Here is a 22,177-nt window from a genome sequence, read left to right as displayed (position 1 = left end):
CACCAAAGACGCTTTAGTATATTATGTGTTTTATTAGACAGTTGAGCAACTGTTTGGATATATTTATTGACAGAAAACTAATCATGTTATATAGCTCAACACAGTACGTCTTTTATTGTTTAAATCTCGTTTTCTTGATTTACAGCGAGTACCATGTTTTACCATGCCTAATATCAATCTAGCTTACTGCAGTGTGCAACAAGTGTCTCATAGCAGCCGCCGAGCGAACGCAGAGTAGCATTATAACAACTTTCAGCACACAAATGTATCTAATGTGATAAAACAGCGCTGCGATACCCCTACATACTCATGACCGAAAGAAGCAGAAGTGGCGACTGCGGCTTAATAAAATCTCTACTGCTCTCGAGCCGTGTGTCACGCTCGTCTCTCTTATTAGCAATCGCTCCAGCGGCTCGTTCTCTCAAAGCACTCGGCCCTGCTTCATACTACAGTAATGTTAATAATCTCATCCGTGAACATGATTTCTGCCCGAGTCCCATCCCGATTCTTATCCACCGGCTGTAGACGTGAAGACAACAACTCCCATGATTCCGCAAAATCAAGGCGTCATCAATCTACGCCTTTGTTTTGATTAAGCGACCTCTAGCGGCGAAATTGTACATATTGTGGCTTTAAATAGAAAACAGTTATTTTAAATTGCAATAATATTTCACAATATTACAGTTTTTACTGTAGTTTTAATCTAATAAATGCAGCCTTGATGAGTATTAGAGACTTCTTTAAAAAATAAATAAAAAACAAAAACTAAAATTCCAAACTTTTGACCAGTAGTGTATTGAAAAACACACTTTACTTTTCCTCCTCGCCTGTCCTACAGATGCAAATCCTCAGCAAACCAATGTCCCGGAATCGTCGCTTTGCTGAACTTCTTTTCCCAACTCTCCTGCAAACTTTTTTTGGTAGCGGGTGGGTTAATGTCATGTAGTTGCTAAGTACTTTAACCTGTACTAAGTGAATAGAGATGTTTTGTACGGTGTCATCTCTCAGCTCTGGTGCTTTTTGTCGGAGCAGGCATGTAAATCTGCGGCCCTGGCGTGGAGAATGGAACGAGACTGTCTCTTCTAACCTTTTTCCTCCTACTTCTCTGATACGGGCATTCCCTGTAGCACACAGCTGTTTTGTGTCTCGTGTTACAGGCAAAGACTGTGTACATGTTTGACTGAACATACACTAATAAATAAATTTATTGTTGATAAAAAACATAAAAACTATGACATCTTAAGAAATATACAGAGGAATGGAGAAACTACGTAATGACGTTATGGAATGTTAATCAATTCTAGTGGTAATAATTATTATCTGCATTAAGACAAGTATAGTACACTTCAGAAGTGTAAAGCTGGAGAAAATCTGCTATTTTAATTCCATTGACAGTTCTCCCATTTATACAGGGAGATATGCCAAGTTAAGCTTCCTTTTTATTGTTTATTTTACAATTCGATTTTTATTTTAACTTGCAGTGACACTGAAACCACAGTTATGAGTCTGGCACATGATGGATCTTCAGGCCTGTAATAGTTGAAGGGTCTCATCCCATTCGATTTTGTAGAATATGCATTGTTTCTAATAGATTTTACTTTCAAGCAACACAGCTGAAGAATGTTTGGCCTTGATAGAGTACAGTACATGAAGCTTATGCAAAGCTTCACTAGACTGAAATTTGGACAGTAAGGGGCCTTGTGCAAGGAATGCTTTCATACTGTTATTCAAATAAGATTTGTGAGATATATTAACGAAAATCTAATACTGAACAACAGATGTTGTATCACAATATAATATGATTAATGCAGTATTTAACTTTATTCATTCTAATCATATTGTGCTGTGATATGTATTTTTTTTTCATTAAAAGCCTCTGAGTGCTAAATATAATTTATTATAAAATATATAACTTAAAGAGAAATAGATCTTATTTAACTTTGTCTTAACCAAAGATTGGCTCTAACACAAAGATATGTTTTTTTTTTTTTTTTTTTTTTTTTTTGTCATTTATTCATCTTTACTTTTGTTTAAAGGATGTTTGAGAATGTAGCAAAGGTGGTGTATGAGTATGCTATGCAAAATGCTCTCTCCTGATCTACCAGCAAAGAGTCAGACTGGGACAAAATCAAATATTTTTTCTTCTTTTCTTTTCCTATATACTGGGGAAGAAAATGATTTCCTGCTGAATTGTTGAATCTTTACTTATTAATGTCTGTACAGTTAACAGCCTTTGAATGCGAGTTGTAGCCAGTGGGAGGTGGATTTCTCAAAGATGAAATGGCATTTCAAGGGTTTTCCATTTCGGGACTCGTTTGTAAATGCTTGAGGTTGAGTGAACTTGTATTTTTGCAATAAAGTTATTACCAATGCACTCCAGCAGGGGCGCTGCACAAACGCCTACACTCTGTGTCTGAGTGTTTCTTTTTTTTTTTCATAGAAAACGTTTTTCTCTTATTATGATACAAAGTCTATCAAATGCTATTGTAATGTGTACCATTTCTAAAACTCTCACAGTGGGAGTGATGAATGAGTGTCAGGCTAATTTCTTAACATATGATCTGCATTATGCCAGTCAGAATTTCTTTCTAATGCTCACATTTAACTTCCATATTCACAATGTAAATTATACTACAAAACCAGGGAAGTACAGAAGAGCTGTGTCATGGATTGAGAGAGTATAGCAGCGCCTCAGTGTGGCTGGGATTTCATTGCAGCTCTCAATGACTGATGACCTTTAGGCACCTCCCAGTCAGCTTACTTTGATCTGCAAGGAAAGCTTCTGCTTAATTAAATGGGCAAAGACTGAAATGTCCAAAAAGTGTTCGTCATGATTGTTTCTTTAGTGTATTTCAATAAGATAAAATATGTAAAATCATACATTTCTTTAGCTCAAATCACTTGCAGTCATTTTCAGGCTGGTCCAGCTAATGTATATATACATTTTAGAGTAAACAACTTATCAAAAATGCAGGACTTGCATTCATACACTCTTAAAAATAAAGGTTCCAAAAGGGGGGTTTCGCAGCGATGCCATACAAGAACAAGAAACTTTCAGTAATCAGTTCTTAAAATAACCATTTTTTTTATTGTTATTGGTGTAAAGAACATTTTAATAATCTAAATATTAAATAACCTTTTGTGCAGTAGAATGGTTCCATGGATGTTAAAGGTTCTTCATGGAACTATAGATACCACTGTACAGCCATCATATTGAGCATTATGATTTGTGCTTTTGTGCTCAAACCTTTTTCTCAAACTGGGATTAATGCTATATTAAATTAACCACAATTCATTTTGTGATTCCAGAGCTGTATGTTCTTCAATAAAAACAGTAGTTGTCAGAGTGCATGAGTGGAGGACTCAAAAGCAGAGGTTTCGTGCAACAGTTTATTAGACACTTTTGGGAGTAACCAACATCCAAAGTGTAGTGATACACACAGACAAAAGGGGATGTGTGAGAGCTCCAGAGCCATCCATACAGACACCTGCGGACACAGGCTGTGGAGACCACTTCAGGTGCATGCCCAATGGGACGGGGAGTGAGACGAGACTGAGAACAGAGAGCGCTCGGCCAGCTGTACAACTCCTTGTCTAGGTGTCCTAGGCACAGCAGCAAACAAAGACTATACTGATTATAAGTAAATGCAACTACATGTCAACTTATTATACTAACCTAAACCCTAACACCGACCTAACCCTAACAGTCTACTAATACTCTAATGAAAGTTAGTTGACGTGGATGCAAAGTTACATTTAGTTAGTAGGATGTCTAAAGAGGACCACCAAAATAAAGTGTAACTCTCTTTTTTGGTTATTGCCTCTATACTAGAATGGAAGCATCCTTACAAAACCTGAAGTATTCTTGGGACTGCTCTGTAACAACTGTGGAGAAGTTATGGCCACAACTTCTGTTTGTTTAGACAGTTTCCTCCACAAGGTGTCAGTATAGATGGTCTTCGAAATATTTATTTATTTATTTATTTAATCTCTTTCAGTGTTTTTTTTTTTTTTTTTCTTTTTTTGTGAAGTAAATTTTTATAAACTATGTTGCCCCTGCAGTGAGTCTGTGGTGAAATACAGCAGTTTTTGTGTTACAATTGTGACAGTCCATTCAGAAGAAAAGATGATGTCTTCTTTTTTCCTACAGGAAGGATTGTGTTCCAGCAATGCTTCCTTTTTTGCCAAGAAGTGCTCAATGGTTTTTACCCCCAAAAAGAATGGTAAATTGCACATTTCTCCTTAGTTCAAGTGACAGTGATAGAAAATGAAACATTTACAGATCCTCAAATGAACTCTGTTTCACACACCGCAGCATTTCTGGATATGGCTCAGGAAAACAAAGCTTTTCATTATTGTGCATGCACTGCTGTTTTGAGATGCCCTTTCCAAAGTTGCCAGAGGGAAATAGATGAACCCAAATGTACTCATGTTATTTAGTTTTTCAGCGAAGAGGCATTCCTGAATGCTGAAGAAAACATAAATGTGAAAGTCGGTCTTTTTTTTTTTTTCTCCCCCCAGAGTATTTAAAACAATTAAAGTTAAAGAGTGCAGTGGTTCAGAGAATATCCATGAATCAGATAAGGACCTGGACTAAACCAGACCCAAACTCGAGCAAGGCCAGGACACAGATCTTGAAATGACATTTAAAGGCCAGATGAGAACATATCTATCAGTAAGACACAATAAAAAACAAAATCAGGCTTATTTGTATAATTATTGCCACTGACTAGAGATGATGTGATGGCTGCTCATGAATGATTTGTTCATATTGAAGTACACATAGGCCTATAGCAAGTGTAACAAGTTGTCTCAGAGAGGGATTCTTTCATTGGTTTTGTGAGTACGCATGTGCAACATCATCTCGTTCATGAACGAAATGACTCGGGAGGTGAACTAATCAACGACTCGGACAAAAACAGTTGAGAGGTGACTTAATCATTAATCTTTTCGCGCATTTTGTCTTTGGCTGGTATTATCGTGATTTCCTAATTTGGAATATGATCAAAGCTTGCGTGAAAAGATGTGGAGGTAATTTGGCTATTGAGAAAATGTAGGCCTATAATTTAACTCTGCTCAAATGACCGAAATGACTTGAATAAAGATTTGCTCATTTTTGCTGAATGAGATTCAAAGATCAAGTCAGGAAAATCTTCCCATCACTTCTAAAGATGCAAGTAAACATCATTATTAACATTGGTTGACCTACTGCTGTTGTGTCAATGTGAATCAATGTTGTGACAATGTCATACATTCAAGCATGAAGTGTTTGTGCAGTTTTCTTATGAATGATGGATGTGAGTATAACTTGCAAAAGCAGTTAGAGTTGTTGAAAGCAAAGTGATGCTGTAGCTTCCGGTGATTCAGCTCTGGATGCGCACTTGATCCGTTTCCCCTCCTCTCTCTTCCTCATCCCTGCATGTGCCACAGCCTCACGTGTGCCCAGCCACAGACGAGTGGGTCTGCCGCCTCAATGAAACACGTCTTGAGTTGCTAAAAATATCCCTCACACAGGAGGAAGGGAGAAATAGAAACCAGAGGGTTATTTTTACTCTCTTTGACTGACTAAGAATCGTGACTTCTTTGGCCCACTGGTTCTTTGAGCTTTTCATTTTTTATCTATTTGTTTGTATCTCACAGCAGCTTTTTTTGGAGGAAATTATACCATAACGAGTGAGTGAGGAGGTTTGCATGCTAAGTAATGGCAAAAACACCTACATTCATTCTCTTCCTCTGCACGCTTCCTCCGAAAATCCCACGGGCTTCACCTTTGGTCAATTGAAGAGAGTTTCTCAGCTGAGTCACAGTTGGGTTCTCTGGTTTGTCAAGGATGAATCAGGCACTAAAACTAAAGTGAAACTGGATGTGGTACATGCAGAACTCCTTTGTAAGGTTTATGTGGAACTTTCCTAGATAGACTGAATACAGGTAAAGTAAGACATAGTCCTATGTCATTGTATGTGTATTCTTCCACTAAAAATTAGCTTTAAAGGGATATTTCACCCCAAAACTAAAATATTCCAAACCTGTATAACTTTCTACTGTGGAACGTAAAAGATATTTTGACAAATGAAAGTCAGTTGTAACCAAAACTGTTTAGTTATCAACATTCTTCAAAATATCTTCTTTTAAGTTCCACACAAATGATCAGAACGTGTCCCACACCTATATTTACCTCCTACAGTGGGGTCCACATTGAAAATCTGGCATTCCCAATCTAATTTAAATCTGGATATAAATATAAGGTTTTAAGATTCCAAACAATAAATTGACAAACTGAATAAGAAATATTTCAGATTCTGCACTGAATCAAATAAGCATTGATCGTTTGAACTCATTTGTGCAGACGGTAAGATGCACCTGCTTCTATATTGAAGCTCAAGATGCTTTGAGTCATTATCAAATCATGGTGGAGAACATTATCAGGTTTGACACAAACTTGTGAATGTCATTCAGCTTTAGTGCTACTGTCATTAAAGAAAAAGGAGAACAAACCAAATGTGAAGAAATTTATTTTTTAATGTTTTAAATTCACCTTTTCACTCAAATTGCTTATGCCAAAATACACTGTACACAAGTACATGAATGTGCATTTTGCTATACAAGCGCATTGTTGTGGTTTGAAGTGCATCAGAGCGCAATTTTATGAAGCCCAATATATATAACTGTATAACTGACATCATGTATGCGTACAGCCGAACACATATAGGCTGCATCTGGAATTGCATAATTCCCTACTATATAGTAGGCAAAAACAGTGTGACAAGAGTAGTATGTCTGAATTCGGAGTATTCATAAAACAGTAGGTGAAAAGTTATCCAGATGACTTAATAATTGAAGTGAAGGGACGCAACTGACTCTGGGAGGTCACATGACAGTGACAACTTGACTGATATAGTACATCTTGATTATGTTTGTACTACACACATTCATACTATATAGAACATACTTTTTTACTGTTGTACAGCTCATCCATTTCTCTCCACAAGGTATGAGGAAAAAAAAATACAAGCCACATGAGCGAACTGAGCATACAGAGTTGAAAAATCCGTGCACAGATGCTGGCTGCATCCGAAAACTTAGGCAGCTGACTTACTGCCTTGCGGCCTAATATGCAGTGACTTTGCAGGCAGCGCACAAAGTTACCTCATGAAACTGATTTCGGACAGACTTCTGATGCAGCGTAATGGTTTAATGATACAGCAAAATAGAGCGAGCTTTGGTGAGAACGAATCGAATATTTAATTACTATAATAGTTACAGTATCTCACAGAAGTGAGTACACCCCTCACATTTTTGTAAATATTTTATTATATCTTTTCATGTGACAACACTGAAGAAATGACACTTTGCTACAATGTAAAGTAGTGAGTGTACAGCTTGTATAACAGTGTAAATTTGCTGTCCCCTCAAAATAACTCAACACACAGCCATTAATGTCTAAACCGCTGGCCACAAAAGTGAGTACACCCCTAAGTGAAAATGTCCAAATTGGGCCCATTTAGCAATTTTCTCTCCCCGGTGTCATGTGACTCTTAGTGTTACAAGGTCTCAGGTGTGAATGGGGAGCAGGTGTGTTAAATTTGGTGTTATCGCTCTCACTCTCTCATACTGGTCACTGAAAGTTCAACATGGCACCTCATGGCAAAGAACTCTCTGAGGATCTGAAAAAAGAATTGTTGCTCTACATATAGATGGCATAGGCTATAAGAAGATTGCCAAGACCCTGAAACTGAGCTGCAGCACGGTGGCCAAGACCATACAGCGGTTTAACAGGACGTGCTCAGCGTCATATCCAGAGGTTGTGTTTGGGAAATAGACGTATGAGTGCTGCCAGCATTGCTGCAGAGGTTGAAGGGGTGGGGGGTCAGCCTGTCAGTGCTCAGACCATACGCCGCACACTGCATCAAATTGGTCTGCATGGCTGTCGTCCCAGAAGGAAGCCTCTTCTAAAGATGATGCACAAGAAAGCCCGCAAACCGTTTGCTGAAGACAAGCAGACTAAGGACATGGATTACTGGAACCATGTCCTGTGGTCTGATGAGACCAAGATAAACTTATTTGGTTCAGATGGTGTCAAGCGTGTGTGGCGGCAACCAGGTAAGGAGTACAAAGACAAGTGTGTCTTGCCTACAGTCAAGCATGGTGGTGGTCTGGGGCTGCATGAGTGCTGCCGGCACTGGGGAGCTACAGTTTATTGAGGGAACCATGAATGCCAACATGTACTGTGACATACTGAAGCCGCAGGGCAGTATTCCAACATGATAACGACCCCAAACACACCTCCAAGACAACCACTGCCTTGCTAAAAGAAGCTGAGGGTAAAGGTGATGGACTGGCCAAGCATGTCTCCAGACCTAAACCCTGTGGGGGCATCTGTGGGGCATCCTCAAATGGAAGGTGAAGGAGTGCAAGGTCTCTAACATCCACCAGCTCCGTGATGTCGTCATGGAGGAGTGGAAGAGGACTCCAGTGGCAGCCTGTGAAGCTCTGGTGAACTCCATGCCCAAGAGGGTTAAGGCAGTGCTGGAAAATAATGGTGGCCACACAAAATATTGACACTTTGGGCCCAATTTGGACATTTTCACTTAGGGGTGTATTCACTTTTGTGGCCGGCAGTTTAGACATTAATGGCTGTGTGTTGTGTTATTTTGAGGGGACAGCAAATTTACACTGTTATACAAGCTGTACACTCATTACTTTACACTTTTAGCAAAGTGTCATTTCTTCAGTGTTGTCACATGAAAAGATATAATAAAATATTTACCAAAATGTGAGGGGTGTACTCACTTCTGTGAGCTACTGTATTTCTCGCTAGAAATGACATCAGAAGTGGAAATGTTGGTCAAGTGGTCAACAGCCACAATTTTCAGACACAGTCTTTCTTTTTCTATCGCAGCTGCACAGAATGGAATTCCCATTCCATTCCCACAGGATTGTGGGATATCAAAGGCAGCGAAGGATACATCGAAAAATCAATCATGCCTTTAAAAATCAATCATATGATGGTATCTCAGGAGACAGGAAGTGAAGCTAACATGGATTCGGACATGACTTGATCCCTTCCTACCTTGGAATGCAGCCTCCGAAGGCAGCATTTTTAAGTTTTCGGATGCAGCCAGAATGTGTGTACTACCTTGAATATGAACTTTATGTCATGCGCACTTTACGCATATCCTATAGTGTACGTGTAACAAGCTTAACCCAAACAAGTACATACTTCATTCTCAGTGCTACCGCAAGGGACACTATAGCATTAATTAAAATGTCAGTTTTCTCTTTCAGTTCAACTACTGTTATGGCAGAGCAACAGTTTTGCTGAAGTATGCACGTAAGTATGCAAGTATGCGCTTGTGAAAAACAGAAGCATTTTCTTTGGTGGTCTCAGGCTTTCAAACTACAGTACAATGTACATGAAATCTATTTCAACAGGTAAATGATATGATCATCCAAATTGTTATTTATCTTTTAATCAACTCACAGAACACCTGGGGAAAGTAGTAGCTCAAGCAGGTGAATGCGGTCTGTGTGATTAGTTTACGTTAATGAGTTTCCAGAGACACACTGAGCCTTCCGTGGAAATTCATTAATTTGCTGCGTTCAGCATGCCTGTCACTCAGGACACGTTCATTGGTTCAGAAAACATGAAAACGCCACATATCATGCTCTAATTGTCAGCCAGCTATTAAGATATTAGTCCAGTGTTGGTAATGAAGTGAATGTCTGTTGCTGGAGTCCTGCGCAGCAATTTGCTTTACGCCAAAGCCAGACAGGACAGAAAAATTCCCTCATGACTGCAAGAGCAATTGTGTTGCTTAGCAACAGCTATAGCTGGGCTATCACCTTGTCACTAATTTGTGAAATGTCAAGAAAAAAGGGGCAATGCCATCAGCTTTTTTATATATATATAAAAGCTTAGTACACAAGTACAGAGATAAATTCCATGGCACTCCTTTGTGTTTTATTGTAAGTGTGGGAAATTGGAGACTCCCAAGAGTCTAACCCAACAAGGTCAGATTCATGTTTTTGCTTTAGAAAGTCTTCAATCACAATAATCTTGTTCCCAATTAGCATACTATGCCCTTGCCTCCATCAGGTGGTGCTCTAGTCACAAGTTCAAGCCTATAACAGAACGTGTGAGAATTACATTGAGTTCCCTCAGCAGTAATGTCATGCTTTTTCAAGTACTTAGTCAAAATGCACTTTCTCGTTTCATCTGACTCAAAGGAATAATGAAATATTTCTCTGAAATCTTTCCTGGTACGGCTAATAAAATTTCTGTCTATGCCTTTCACACCCAGAATTCCAAAAGCCTAGAGCCCTATAACAGTTGATAAGCATTAGCAAGAGTGTGCTCTCTCCGGACCAGAGTGAATCTGAGGCTGTGTGCATTCAAGAGACAATTATTCCCATGTGCAAACAGCACAAGAGGTGACAGATCTATAGATAGCCACAAAGCTCTAGGGTAAATGCGGCACAGAAAATTATTCTATTCAAAAAGATATCTGGCTGGATAATGCAGAAAAGTGTCTAAATGTAGAGTAAATAAAAACATGAAAGCCTGTTTATGTCTCAGAGTAAAAAAAGAGAAGAAAATGTAACTTATTTTCTCTCGTAATTGCAACTTTATATCTCACAACAGCACTTAAAATCTCTCAATTACAACATTTCCCCAAACTTATCACAATAATTATTTTTTTTATTTTTTATTCTGAGACAGAAACAGATGTCCACTTAATTTAATAAAAGGATTTTAGAATTGATGGAAAGAAAGAAACATTTCTCATTAACTCAGAACCCTTTGGGATATTTGGTTTATCTGGTTTCAGAAGGTTTTATTTTTTATTAAAGTTTTTCTTTTTTCATTTTGATGTTTATCAAAGTCCTTTGCGAAAGTGCCCTGAAGATTTAGGTCAACTTTCTATGAAGACAAGCAATTTAAAACAATTTAGTTATTTCTGGTTATTGTGATTTCTAGATGGTCGTTTAGCCATTGTGACAATAGTGGTATGTTTACACGAAAATAACAATGTACTAAAAACGGAAACGTTTTTAGTACATTGTAGAAATGACTAAAAACCCTGTATTCTTGCATGCCAGGGCAGTAGCTGGCGATGTCACTTTGTAAAGAAATTCACGTTTTTGTTATTTACATGTAGACATGTAGATAACAGTATCGTTTTCAAAAATTTGCACTTTGGAGCCGTTTAACACAACGCTGTTTTCAACTAAAAACGGTGAACTTTTTATGCGTTTTGAGCATTCATTTACACAATAATGGCTTTTGGGGGCCTGAAAACACAAGCTTTTGAAAATGGTTTTCAAAGTGCAAGTTTATGAAAACAACGTTATTGTCTCTATGTAAACAACAAAAACACGAATTTGTGAAAACGGTGACATCATGCGCATGCGTATTAAGTGCTCATAGGCACGTAGTGTCTCTTTACAAAATGACATCGCCATCTGCTGGCCTGGCATGCAGAATACAGCGTTTTTAGTCATTTCGTGGATCCGTGACAACGTTGTCAAAGAAAACTTTTCCGTTTGTAGTACATCGTTGTCGTGTAAACGTACCCTTTGAAACACGTTTTCAAAAGCTTGTGTTTTCAGGCCCCTAAAATGCCATTGCCATGTAAATGAACAGCCAAAAAGCATAAAAAGTTTTCAGTTTTCAAAACTGTGTTGTGTAAAACTTAGGCCATGCTTAATTAATTTTTTTTTTTACATCGTGCACAGTGCTTTATTTATGTTTTATGCAGTTTTACAATGAACATTATGGATTTGACTTGGTTTTCTTAGACTTCAAAACAGTTTGAGAATCAAAATAACTCTTTTTGGTGGTTTAATTGTTAAATCTTAAATATTTTAATAGATAGAGAAGAGTGTTTTGATAAAAGTACCTCAACTGAACTTTTAGTGAGAGTCACATTGACCTTACAAAGTGCAAAACTACTAATTTTCCAGTGACCCTGATTGTGAGTTAATTAAGTTGTGAGCATTACAGTATGTATGTGAGCCTGTGGGCTATGAGTTCATGATTGCTGATCAAAGTGATTGGGGATTGGAAAGGGAAGGGTGGTCTGGCTATTGACAGCGTCTGCTAGAGAACTGTCAATATCCCTCCTGGTAAGCTCATGATTCCTGTGGTCTGAGAATCATATAGAACCCATCAGCTTTCTGCCAGTTCATTTAAGGTAATTTAAGACTCCATCCTGAGATTTTTATAATTATATAAGTTGTCCTTGTACCTTCTGTCATTGCCACTCCACATACCTCAATCAGCTGTGAGTGTCTTCTGTCTAAAAAGGTGTCACCCCTCCTGCCAGTTCACCGCTGAGATGCCTGAACTGTGAAAGATGGATGATCGCTATCCCCCTGCTTTACACTTTGATTCGGTTTCTGAAGGCCTCTTCTGTAAAACCAGTCCTTCAGTTGAACATGAAACATCCTACATATCACAGTAATGGTACAGTAATGGTGTGTGGTAAGGCCCAGAGAACACTATTTTACCACTGTAGATATATAGCATCTTTTTGCCCTTTGTAGATTTGTATCTGATCACCGGAGGGGATTGAAGAGAGTGTAAAAACAAACATTAAATCAAAGTGAAATTCAATATTTCCCCAGCGTGCAGACATTAAAGCCTATTAAGCTTAGAGTCTTGGGAATCTTCACTCATTCATAAGAGGAAATCATCTTTTATGTAGTTGTATTTTTTCCTCAATATTTTTTTTTAATGAGGATATTAAAGGCATTAATGAAGAATTTCACTATAATGCTAACCCAAGTGTGATTTTCTTTTAATTCCTAATAAAACATTGGAACCATAATTAACAAGAAATATCTACTGTAACTAGAGGGAAGTTTTGTTCTTTGTAATAATCCCAAACCTTTTTTTCTCTCAGTCTGTAGCTTCAATGTATTTCACATAGATCATAATAAAAACATAGGCTAATATTTATATAACTGTATAAGCAAGTTCAATTTTTTGATCATAATAGCCTTTACTTTTGCAGTATGTTTTGTGTATATATATATATATATATATATATATATATATATATAATATATATATACAGTCAAACCAAAATTTATTCACCACCTTGAACACCTTGAACATTTCATTCATTAATACAGTTTATTCACTATAGCTTAAAAAAATGGTAATAAAATATGACAAGATCTCAGAGTTAAACTGTGTCAGAAAAAATTTATCTTAATTATGTCAGATAACACTTAAGCAAAACATGGTCAGGTCAAAGTGTCTGAATAATTTTTGGTTCCCAATTTTACTGGTAGTCCGCTGTATGAAGAATTTTTTGGTATAATATGTCACAGTTTACTTTATTTTGCTATCCTCATTTACATAAATGAACTGTAGTGTCCTGCACCCACTAGTAAAAATATATCAAAAATGTCTGAATAATTTTTGGTTTGACTGTATATGTGTGTGTGTGTATGTATATATATATATATATATATATTGAAGAGAAAATTCCTTTAGTAACTAAAATTGCTTCAGTGCTTATAAAAAGTTGAAACATTTCATTTTAAGCATTTCCTTCTACTTTTAAAATGAATTCATATTTTAGTGACTACTCAGATTTTATTTTACATTCATTTTTGCTGTTTAAATGGTTTTGCTTGTTTCAATAGGGGTATGTTTTGCAGCGTGTACCTGTATGTTTCATGTGCATCAATTTATTACATTATGTTGCAGCAAGGTTATACAAGGCTTTATTGTGGATGCTGAGGAACCGTAAATCCTTAAAGCTGTTTATTTTGAGTCTAAAACCAATGATGGATACGATCTGGCTTCTGTGTTTGAAGGTCCATGCGGTCAGTTCTTTTGATGCGAGAGTGTATGATCACAGAGGCTTTTTAGACATGGTGCATGGCCTACCATTACCTGTGAGATGCACTGTTAATGGAATCTCTCAGTGCTCTTTACTAGTGCTTTCGTTAAATCCTTGTCACTCAGACCATTGTGTCCTCATTGTTACCCACATTCATGCATTTATCCATGATCAGGAAGTTTCCTGTCAGATGTGCAGTAAATGTCCTTAGTGAAGATGAACAATATTGGTGTGCTGTTTTGCAATATTCGCTTCCACTGTTGGCAAGGCTGCTTTCCTCTCACATGGTGTGAAATAGAATAACTTTATGAGAAATTTAAATTAGGACTTGAGGTTGTGTTGTTAGACTCTGCTCGGCAAGATATTGATTCCTGAAAATGGTTTCAAATTTCTCAGAATTCTGAGCCTTTCCAATGATGTGCAAATTGACTCATTCATTGACTTCATCCAAGTCTACTCAGAAATGTTTTACTAACAATTTATCATCTGTGTTACTTCTGTTTTTTCTTTAGTAGTACACTCTTAAAAATAAAGGTTTTAAAAGGGGGGTTTCACAGTGATGCCATAGAAGAACCATTTTACTGTAGGTTCAGTAAAAAGTCCTTAAAATAACCTTCTTCTTTTTTTCTTAGTTTGAAGAACATTTTATAAATCTAAAGAAACTTTTTCAATTATAAAGAACCTTTTGTGCAATGGAAATGTTCTATAGATGTTAAATGTTCTTCATGGAACCAAATGCAAATAAATAAAAAAACTTTATTTTTAAAGAGGACCTATTATGCCCCTTTTTACAAGATGTAATATAAGTCTCAGGTGTCCCCAGAATGTTTCTGTGAAGTTTTAGCTCAAAATACCCCACAGATCATTTATTATACCATGTTGTAAATGCACATTTTTGAGTGAAAGCAAAAACATGCTGTTTTCACGTAAGTATTTTTAAATGCAAATGAGCTGCTGCTCCCCGCCCCCTATCCAGAAAAGCACTGTGCCTTTACAACTCATGCCTCGGATACTCTGACAAAAACTAACAAAACATCTGTTTGGTTTTGAGTATCATCTCTATCAGTATATGGTTTTTATATATGGTTTTCTGAGTGCACACATCCAAAGCACACAAACAGAAAGCTGGCTGCCAGACAGTGCGTACAGTGTATCAAACTGCCAAAGTCACACCCCCCCACCAGTGGTGAACCATTGAAATTTTGAGCCATCAAATTTTATCAAAAATATCTTAATTTGTGTTCCGAAGATGAAAGAAGGTCTTATGGGTGTGGAACGACATGAGGGTGAGTAATTAATTACAGAATTTTCATTTTTTGGTGAACTAACCCTTTAAGCAGTGTTTTATGCATCACTGTTGTTAATGAACAGCGGACCATTCTTAAAATTTTTACATTTTTGCTAATGTGACTGTGACTTAAGACCTACTTGTGAATAGATATACTTTAATTTTAATTGACCAAAGACTCTTTTTTACTTAATGAATGTGACATTTGCTTTTGTCAATGTATTCATGTGAACTGTGGTTGGATGTCATGTCTTGTATCAGCAAGTAGTCATGAGCAAAGATATATATATCACTATGGTAACATCCTCTGCATATGCGTACATTGGAGTGTGAAGGACTCTCGTCAACCAACACCAACTGTCGGTTCAGTGATTTCAAAAGTGATTTCAGAACACAACAGAAAATGAAGTCTATTTTGTCACTCCAAGACCTCTCATCTCTTTTGCAGTGCAATGAGAAGCTCATCTTTTCTGGTTCTCTCAGGGCACGAATACTGGAATGTAACTTCCTGATCAATAGAGTTTCCCATGTATTGATTTGTCACATGGAAAGTGGCAGTCAGAGAGTTATTAATCAGCAGTGTTGTGTGGACTGCATCCCACGTCGTCGCCGTGTTGGTGTTTGCAGTAATGTTTCATAACAAGCAGCTCTGTTATACTCTGGATGTCCCCTTAGATGAGTCAAGTTTCCCATAAGCCATTGCCTGCTTGATGAGAACTTATTGTCCAAAAACAATAATGTCATGAATTGCTGCAGTAGCTGCTGTAGAAAGAAAATTATTGGTACAAAACTGTAAGTACAATGCAAGCAAAAATGACAGAAAATAAAATAACTGGATAGGAACTATTTATAGAGTATTCGCAATATATTTGCAATGATTTTGTTGAAAATATAAAATTAAGCAGAATTGTGAATATTATAATTATTTTAATTAATAATGTTTTTGGCCACACTGTAAATCCTAATGCTCAAAATAATTAATTGGTTTGAGTAGGGCAAACTTAAATTAAGCAAATTAGTTCAGTCAAATGAATTTTATGAGTATTTAGAACTTTCCTTTTCTTTTGAGTTCACAGAACTGACACAATTTAAGTAATCTGAACTCTTTCATTGATTTGAGTTTTATAAACTAAAACTGGGCTAGGATTTCTATTTCTCAGCATGCTTTGCCATAGCACTTAAAAAAGACAGAGTAAGTGCTAAAATAATGTGATGTTTTGTTTTGTGTGCAAGATTAATGTTAAGTGGGAGATTTAGTAGTGTTTAGAGTTTGGTTGCGCTAATTTAAAAGAGTTTCTGTTATGTTTTGTTTTTTGTTTTTTTTGGACGGTTACCATCACGGTGCCAAGTGGAGCATGCGACTTGGTTTGAGAATAGTTATATTAAATTATTTATAATACTGTACTCATTTAGCAAGTGCTATGCCATGATAATGCTAACATGTTAGCATTTATTCAGTTAGCTACAGTAGTTATAGCTAGCTAAGTTTCCAGTAATAAAATATTTAAGTTGAGATTACATGATAATTTTAAGTTAAATGTAGTTAAAGTGTATTAGAAAGTTCTGCTTAAACTTTGAATTCCTCAACTTAAAAATTTTTATGTAACTGATTACCTCAAAACATTTTTTTTTTTAGTTTTGCCAACTTATTTGGGTTTACAGTGCATTACATTTTCTGAAGAGTTTGTTGTTAAATGTTTAGTACAAAAATGTGGAAATATTGCTGCATATTGTTGTTGTTGTCATTACATTTTTGTTATTCCATTGTTTATTGTTATAAGGGTGACTATAAATGAATTAATGATCAGTATTTTTATTGATAATACATGCATTTATCATCCCATTTCAGTGTTCAAATATTTTTTTATTAAAACATGTTTTTAATAAAACCTATACATTTTTTGTTTAATGAAAAGATATAAAGATTAGGCCTAATATCTAAAGTTTTTTGCCATATCGCCCAGCCCTAGTTGCTGACATTGTTTAGTAACTTTATTTCTGTGATTTTAGAAATAGTATTTCTCTCACCATTGTTTTATAATGTGCATTTATATTTATAACTTCCTTTCCATGCTATAGACGTCTGTGGTATAGTCTATTTAGAATAGATATTTCAGAATAGCTTTCCATTCGGTTGACTTTCCTCACATTCTTTCACTTCTTTTCCCTTTGCTGTCTCACCTTGTGTCGCCTCTGACACCAGTGACTGATTCTCTGGGCTTCCTCTAGCAGTTTTTCATTGTCTCACACTTCCACTTTACTCCATGTCTCCACACATTATCTCACCCAGTGCTGTTTGCTCATGCGACCCCTGTTTATGAAAGGGACGTGGGGCTGTACCTGTGTGTGTTTCGACGTGGGAGGGAATGCTGTGGGATGGGATTATTGTGGGATTTATGTTCTTTAAAAAATCCCATCTCCCTGTTTTCATGGTAATCCTTCCATCAGTGTAAATCCAGGCGATTCAGAGCAGGCTTCTAATCACAGCAGACCTCGACGCTGATGCTCTCTGACATGACTTAAGACCACATTTTCTCTTGTATGTCTTCAGAAAATCCACCCTTTCCCTGCGGCAGAGAATGAAGTCAACAGAAAACACAATTCCGATGCGTAATTCTTTGACCACTTGCCCAATTCCTGTCTTTATTCTCAAATATGGCTGGATGACGCAAGAAAAGATAAATGCAGTGCAGTGATGACTCAGTGGCTGTCATAGCCGAAAACTGGCTATGACATGCACATTTATATGATGAAAATTACAGATGTATCTGCCTCACCTGTCAAAGTGTATCATTATAGTATTCACTTAAATGGAACAAAAAAAAAAGTTCTTCTACTACAAATAATGGAAATTACAATTAAAGCAGTGATTAAATGTAGCAAAAGCGGTTAGGTAAAATCCAGACTAGTCGGAAAAACAATTTTTTTGACAATTTGGATAATTTTGTTGCAATAGCTTACACAGCACAGGGAGGCTTTATTTGAAACTTGGAGCTAAATTTACAAAAAAAAAAAAAAAAATTATATATATATATATATATATATATATATATATATATATATAAGTAAACAGTAAACAGTCAGTAATAAAATAACAAATAAACAATTTGGAAACAATAGCACAAATAAATACTTTTATTATTTACTTTCATTTAAGAGCTTAAGCACAGATCCAATATACTGTTACTCAACATGTGTTTTCAACTATTTACTTTGCAAAATTGGCTGTTTACCTGAATATTCGCCAAGATGGGCATTTTGACATAATTTTTGTGTGTATTTGACAGTTTAAGCACAATAAGCCATGAAAAAGAAACTAATGGTACTCGTGAGCTGGTTAAGAGGCGGCTTTATGTGTGCGGCACTCAATAATTTTGACAACACACACACACACACACACACACACACACACATATATATATATATATATATATATATACTGTAGATATAAAATATGAGATATTTCATAATATATAAATATATATTTGTAATATAATCATTTACATATACATATATCTTTATTGTATACCTATTTCTGGTTCAATTTAATAATTTAATTTATTTCTGGTTCCTTCACTTTTAAATTACACATCTATTTTCAGGATCTATTTTTTGTGATCATTGTTGTCAACAACAGTAACTTGTCCAGACTCATAAGAATGGCAGGTGCAACAATGGCCTCCATATACTTGCACATAATCAGAAAATAAATCTGTCTTAAAGCCTAAAGGATAAGCACTTAACAACTGAAGGAAAGCACTGAGGGATTGCCAAGCCTTTCCTCCCTGCTTTATGCCAAAAAAATTAATATGTCTGCAAGTAGTTCCAATTGGACAGGGTTATCTGGTGATTTGAAGTGGTAAAATGACCTCACCAGCCTGTTGGAGTCTGAGATGAGAGTAATATGACCAATCTCTTCTTTTGTCTCAGGAGGATCTGTGTTCCGAGTTCCCTATTTAAATTCTGCAGTTTAATCCATCTTTTCATAATCATTTCTAACATAGACCGTGACTTATATTTCCTCTATGTTCACCTTGTTCCAATAATCCTTCTTTATTTTTTTCTACATTTGTATTGAAGAGCTGTGGCATCATTTTTGTTTTGCACATTTACGCACACACACACACACACACACACACACACACACACACACACACACACACAGAAACTTTGACCTGACCATGTTTTGCTTAAGTGTTATCTAACATAATTAAGATTCATTTTTTCTGACACAGTTTAACTCTGAGATCTTGTCATATTTTATTACCATTTTTTAAGCTATAGTGAATAAACTGTATTAATGAATGAAATGTTCAAGGTGTCTGAATAAATTTTGGTTTGACTGTAAACAGACAGGCATAATTTATATTTTTGTTTGTTTGTTTGTTTGCCTTTTTTTGGTAGCCAATGAACATGCACCATGCATTAAATTGGAAGGCCAAACCCATTAATTACAAGGGATTGTCCATATACTTTTGGTCATATAGTGTATTTTGTTCCATGAGAGCATATCATTCTGCCTGCCAAACTCTGTTTTATTGCTTTTAATGTATCACTCAAAAGTTCCTGCTGTGTGTGACCTCAATTGTGTTTTGCAGAGATTGCGGTTACATGCTCCTAAAGCACTTAGATACCTGAAAGCAAGCTTAGAAATCAATATTTTCGCCGAAGACATGCAGATCCTAGATATACCCATCTTGTTTGAGTTTTTTATCTGTTACAACAGAGGTCTTCAACCCTGCTCCTGGGGACCCACTGTCCTGCAAAATTTATTTCCAACCTGCTTCAGCACACCTGCCTGTGATTTTCAAGCTTGATTAGCTGGTTTAGATGTGTTTGATTAGGGTTGGAGTGAAACTCTGCAGGACAGTGGGTCCCCAGGAGCAGGGTTGAAGACCTCTGTGTTACAACTGTTACTGTGACATACATTTTGAAAACTTTGTTATACTATACATGCAGAACAAGATGAGATTTCTAGTAACACTCCTTTGCACAGACATGAGGGACGTGTATCGAATAGGATCATTAGCACCATCCAACACAGCGGGAACAGAGATGCCATTCTGGGCAGCCCCATTAATCTTTTATGATCAAATTAACCTCACAGGGTTCACATATGGCCTGACACCGGCCATGCCATCCCTTTTAAAACCACATTGCACATAAATTGCAACACATAATGCATGAGATACAAGAGGTAAGATGGTAAATATGGGATGAAAAAACAGTTATCAGGGTGAACATCTGGTGCTGTGGCTTCCGCCTGCGCTTCAGACGCTCGAGTGACTCTCTGCATTGCGCAAAGCTCATACAGGGATGGTGTGGGATTGTGTAGCTGAAGTGCAAGGATCACTATCATTAATCTTTGTATTTGGTGAAAAGAATGAAAGAGACTGACAGAGAGAGAGATAAAGGAAAAAACTAACATGAAAATTTTCTGTACGCCAACTAAAGAGCATATATACAAACCTTTTGTGCTCATATATACCACTAATTAAAATAATCTAACAATGTTTACTAAAACTTAAAGATAAAGACAATCACAATATGCATTAATAATAATAAATGAGCACTGTTTTTTTTTTTATTTTGTCACTGAAATGTATTAATTATTTCACTATATATGATTTCCTGAAAAAAAGAAGCCATATATATATATATATATATATATATATATATATATATATATATATATATATATACACGATTTATAAACTGGGATGCATTTATTTTTTTATTTTTTGCCAAATTAGTGCGAAAAAATGTTATGCAGTATCTCAACAGAGCTTTTGCCTTTTACAGTAAAACATGACATAATTGCAGCTAGGATCCAAGAATACTTTTAAAGTAAGAATCAGCTTATAACTTTTAAATTTCTGCCTAAAGTCATGTACGTGGCCTTCATGTGTCTTTGACAGTTACCATAATTGGTATGTTAAAAACACTGGTTGTGTGTTCAAACCCCACTGAGGCTACACTGTAAAAAATGCTGGGTTGTTTCAACCCAAATTTGGGTCAAATATTGTCAAACTTAATCGTTGGTTAACAAATTTCATTTAAAAAATTAACACAACGGCTGGGTTTGTCCATATTTGACCCATTTAAGAGTGTCTTTGAGTGTAATGTTGTCACTTAACTCTTTGTATTACGCTAGTGAAGGTTGGCTCCGTAAATTCTGCTAGCTATTTACTTTAAATGCTGTATTACTGTTATTTATTTATTAATTTATGCTTTTAAATTGTTTGTTTCTTTGACATTTTGTCAGACTTAATAGAACACATTCAATGCACTGTTTGCAGGGTAATTAGGAAGTGCAGTTTATGGATGGAAAAACTTCATAAGACTGACTAATGCTAGTCAACAGGAAACAATCAATATTACGCAGAGAGTGCAGAATGTAAGGTCAGTTTTGGAGGTCTGTATATTAGACTGAGCGCAGCTTCCATTAAATGGATAGTCATTATTAACTCACCCTCATGTCATTCCAAACCTATATGACTTTATTTATTTCATAAAATAGAAGAAGATAAATTATACAGGCTGTTTTCTTTTTGATGTGCACTTTCCTTCATGCAATTGCAACAAAAGGGGACTGTAGCTTTAAGCATTGAAAAAAACACAAAAGCACCATAAACGTATCATTATAAATGGTGTATATGTGTGTGAGGAACAGACTGAGATGTTATTCACTGAAAATCAGCAATAACTCTCTATGATGTATCAATGAGAGAAGAGGTGATGTTTATTTAGTTAATGAATCATTATTTTAACTTACATTTGTTCAATGAATTGGTGGATCTAGTTCACAAAACTGTTTTGAATGATTCATTGAATGACTCACTGACTCATTGATTGAGTCTCAGCAGTTAAAAGCTCAATAGAGGTAAAGATTATCATTCAGTATGTCTCAGTGGTGGCACGTCAAGGGAGCCAAAATTTTGAGGAGGACAATGGTAGAAGAACCATTTAATGTTAACAAAATTCCCATTTATTCATGTAATTTCACATCTCAGAATGTGTATTCCATGTTTGT

Source organism: Ctenopharyngodon idella, chromosome 12 (genome assembly GCF_019924925.1).
Source record: "Ctenopharyngodon idella isolate HZGC_01 chromosome 12, HZGC01, whole genome shotgun sequence".
In the NCBI taxonomy this organism is placed as follows: Eukaryota; Metazoa; Chordata; class Actinopteri; order Cypriniformes; family Xenocyprididae; genus Ctenopharyngodon; species Ctenopharyngodon idella.
Note: the sequence above shows the minus strand (reverse complement) of the source record.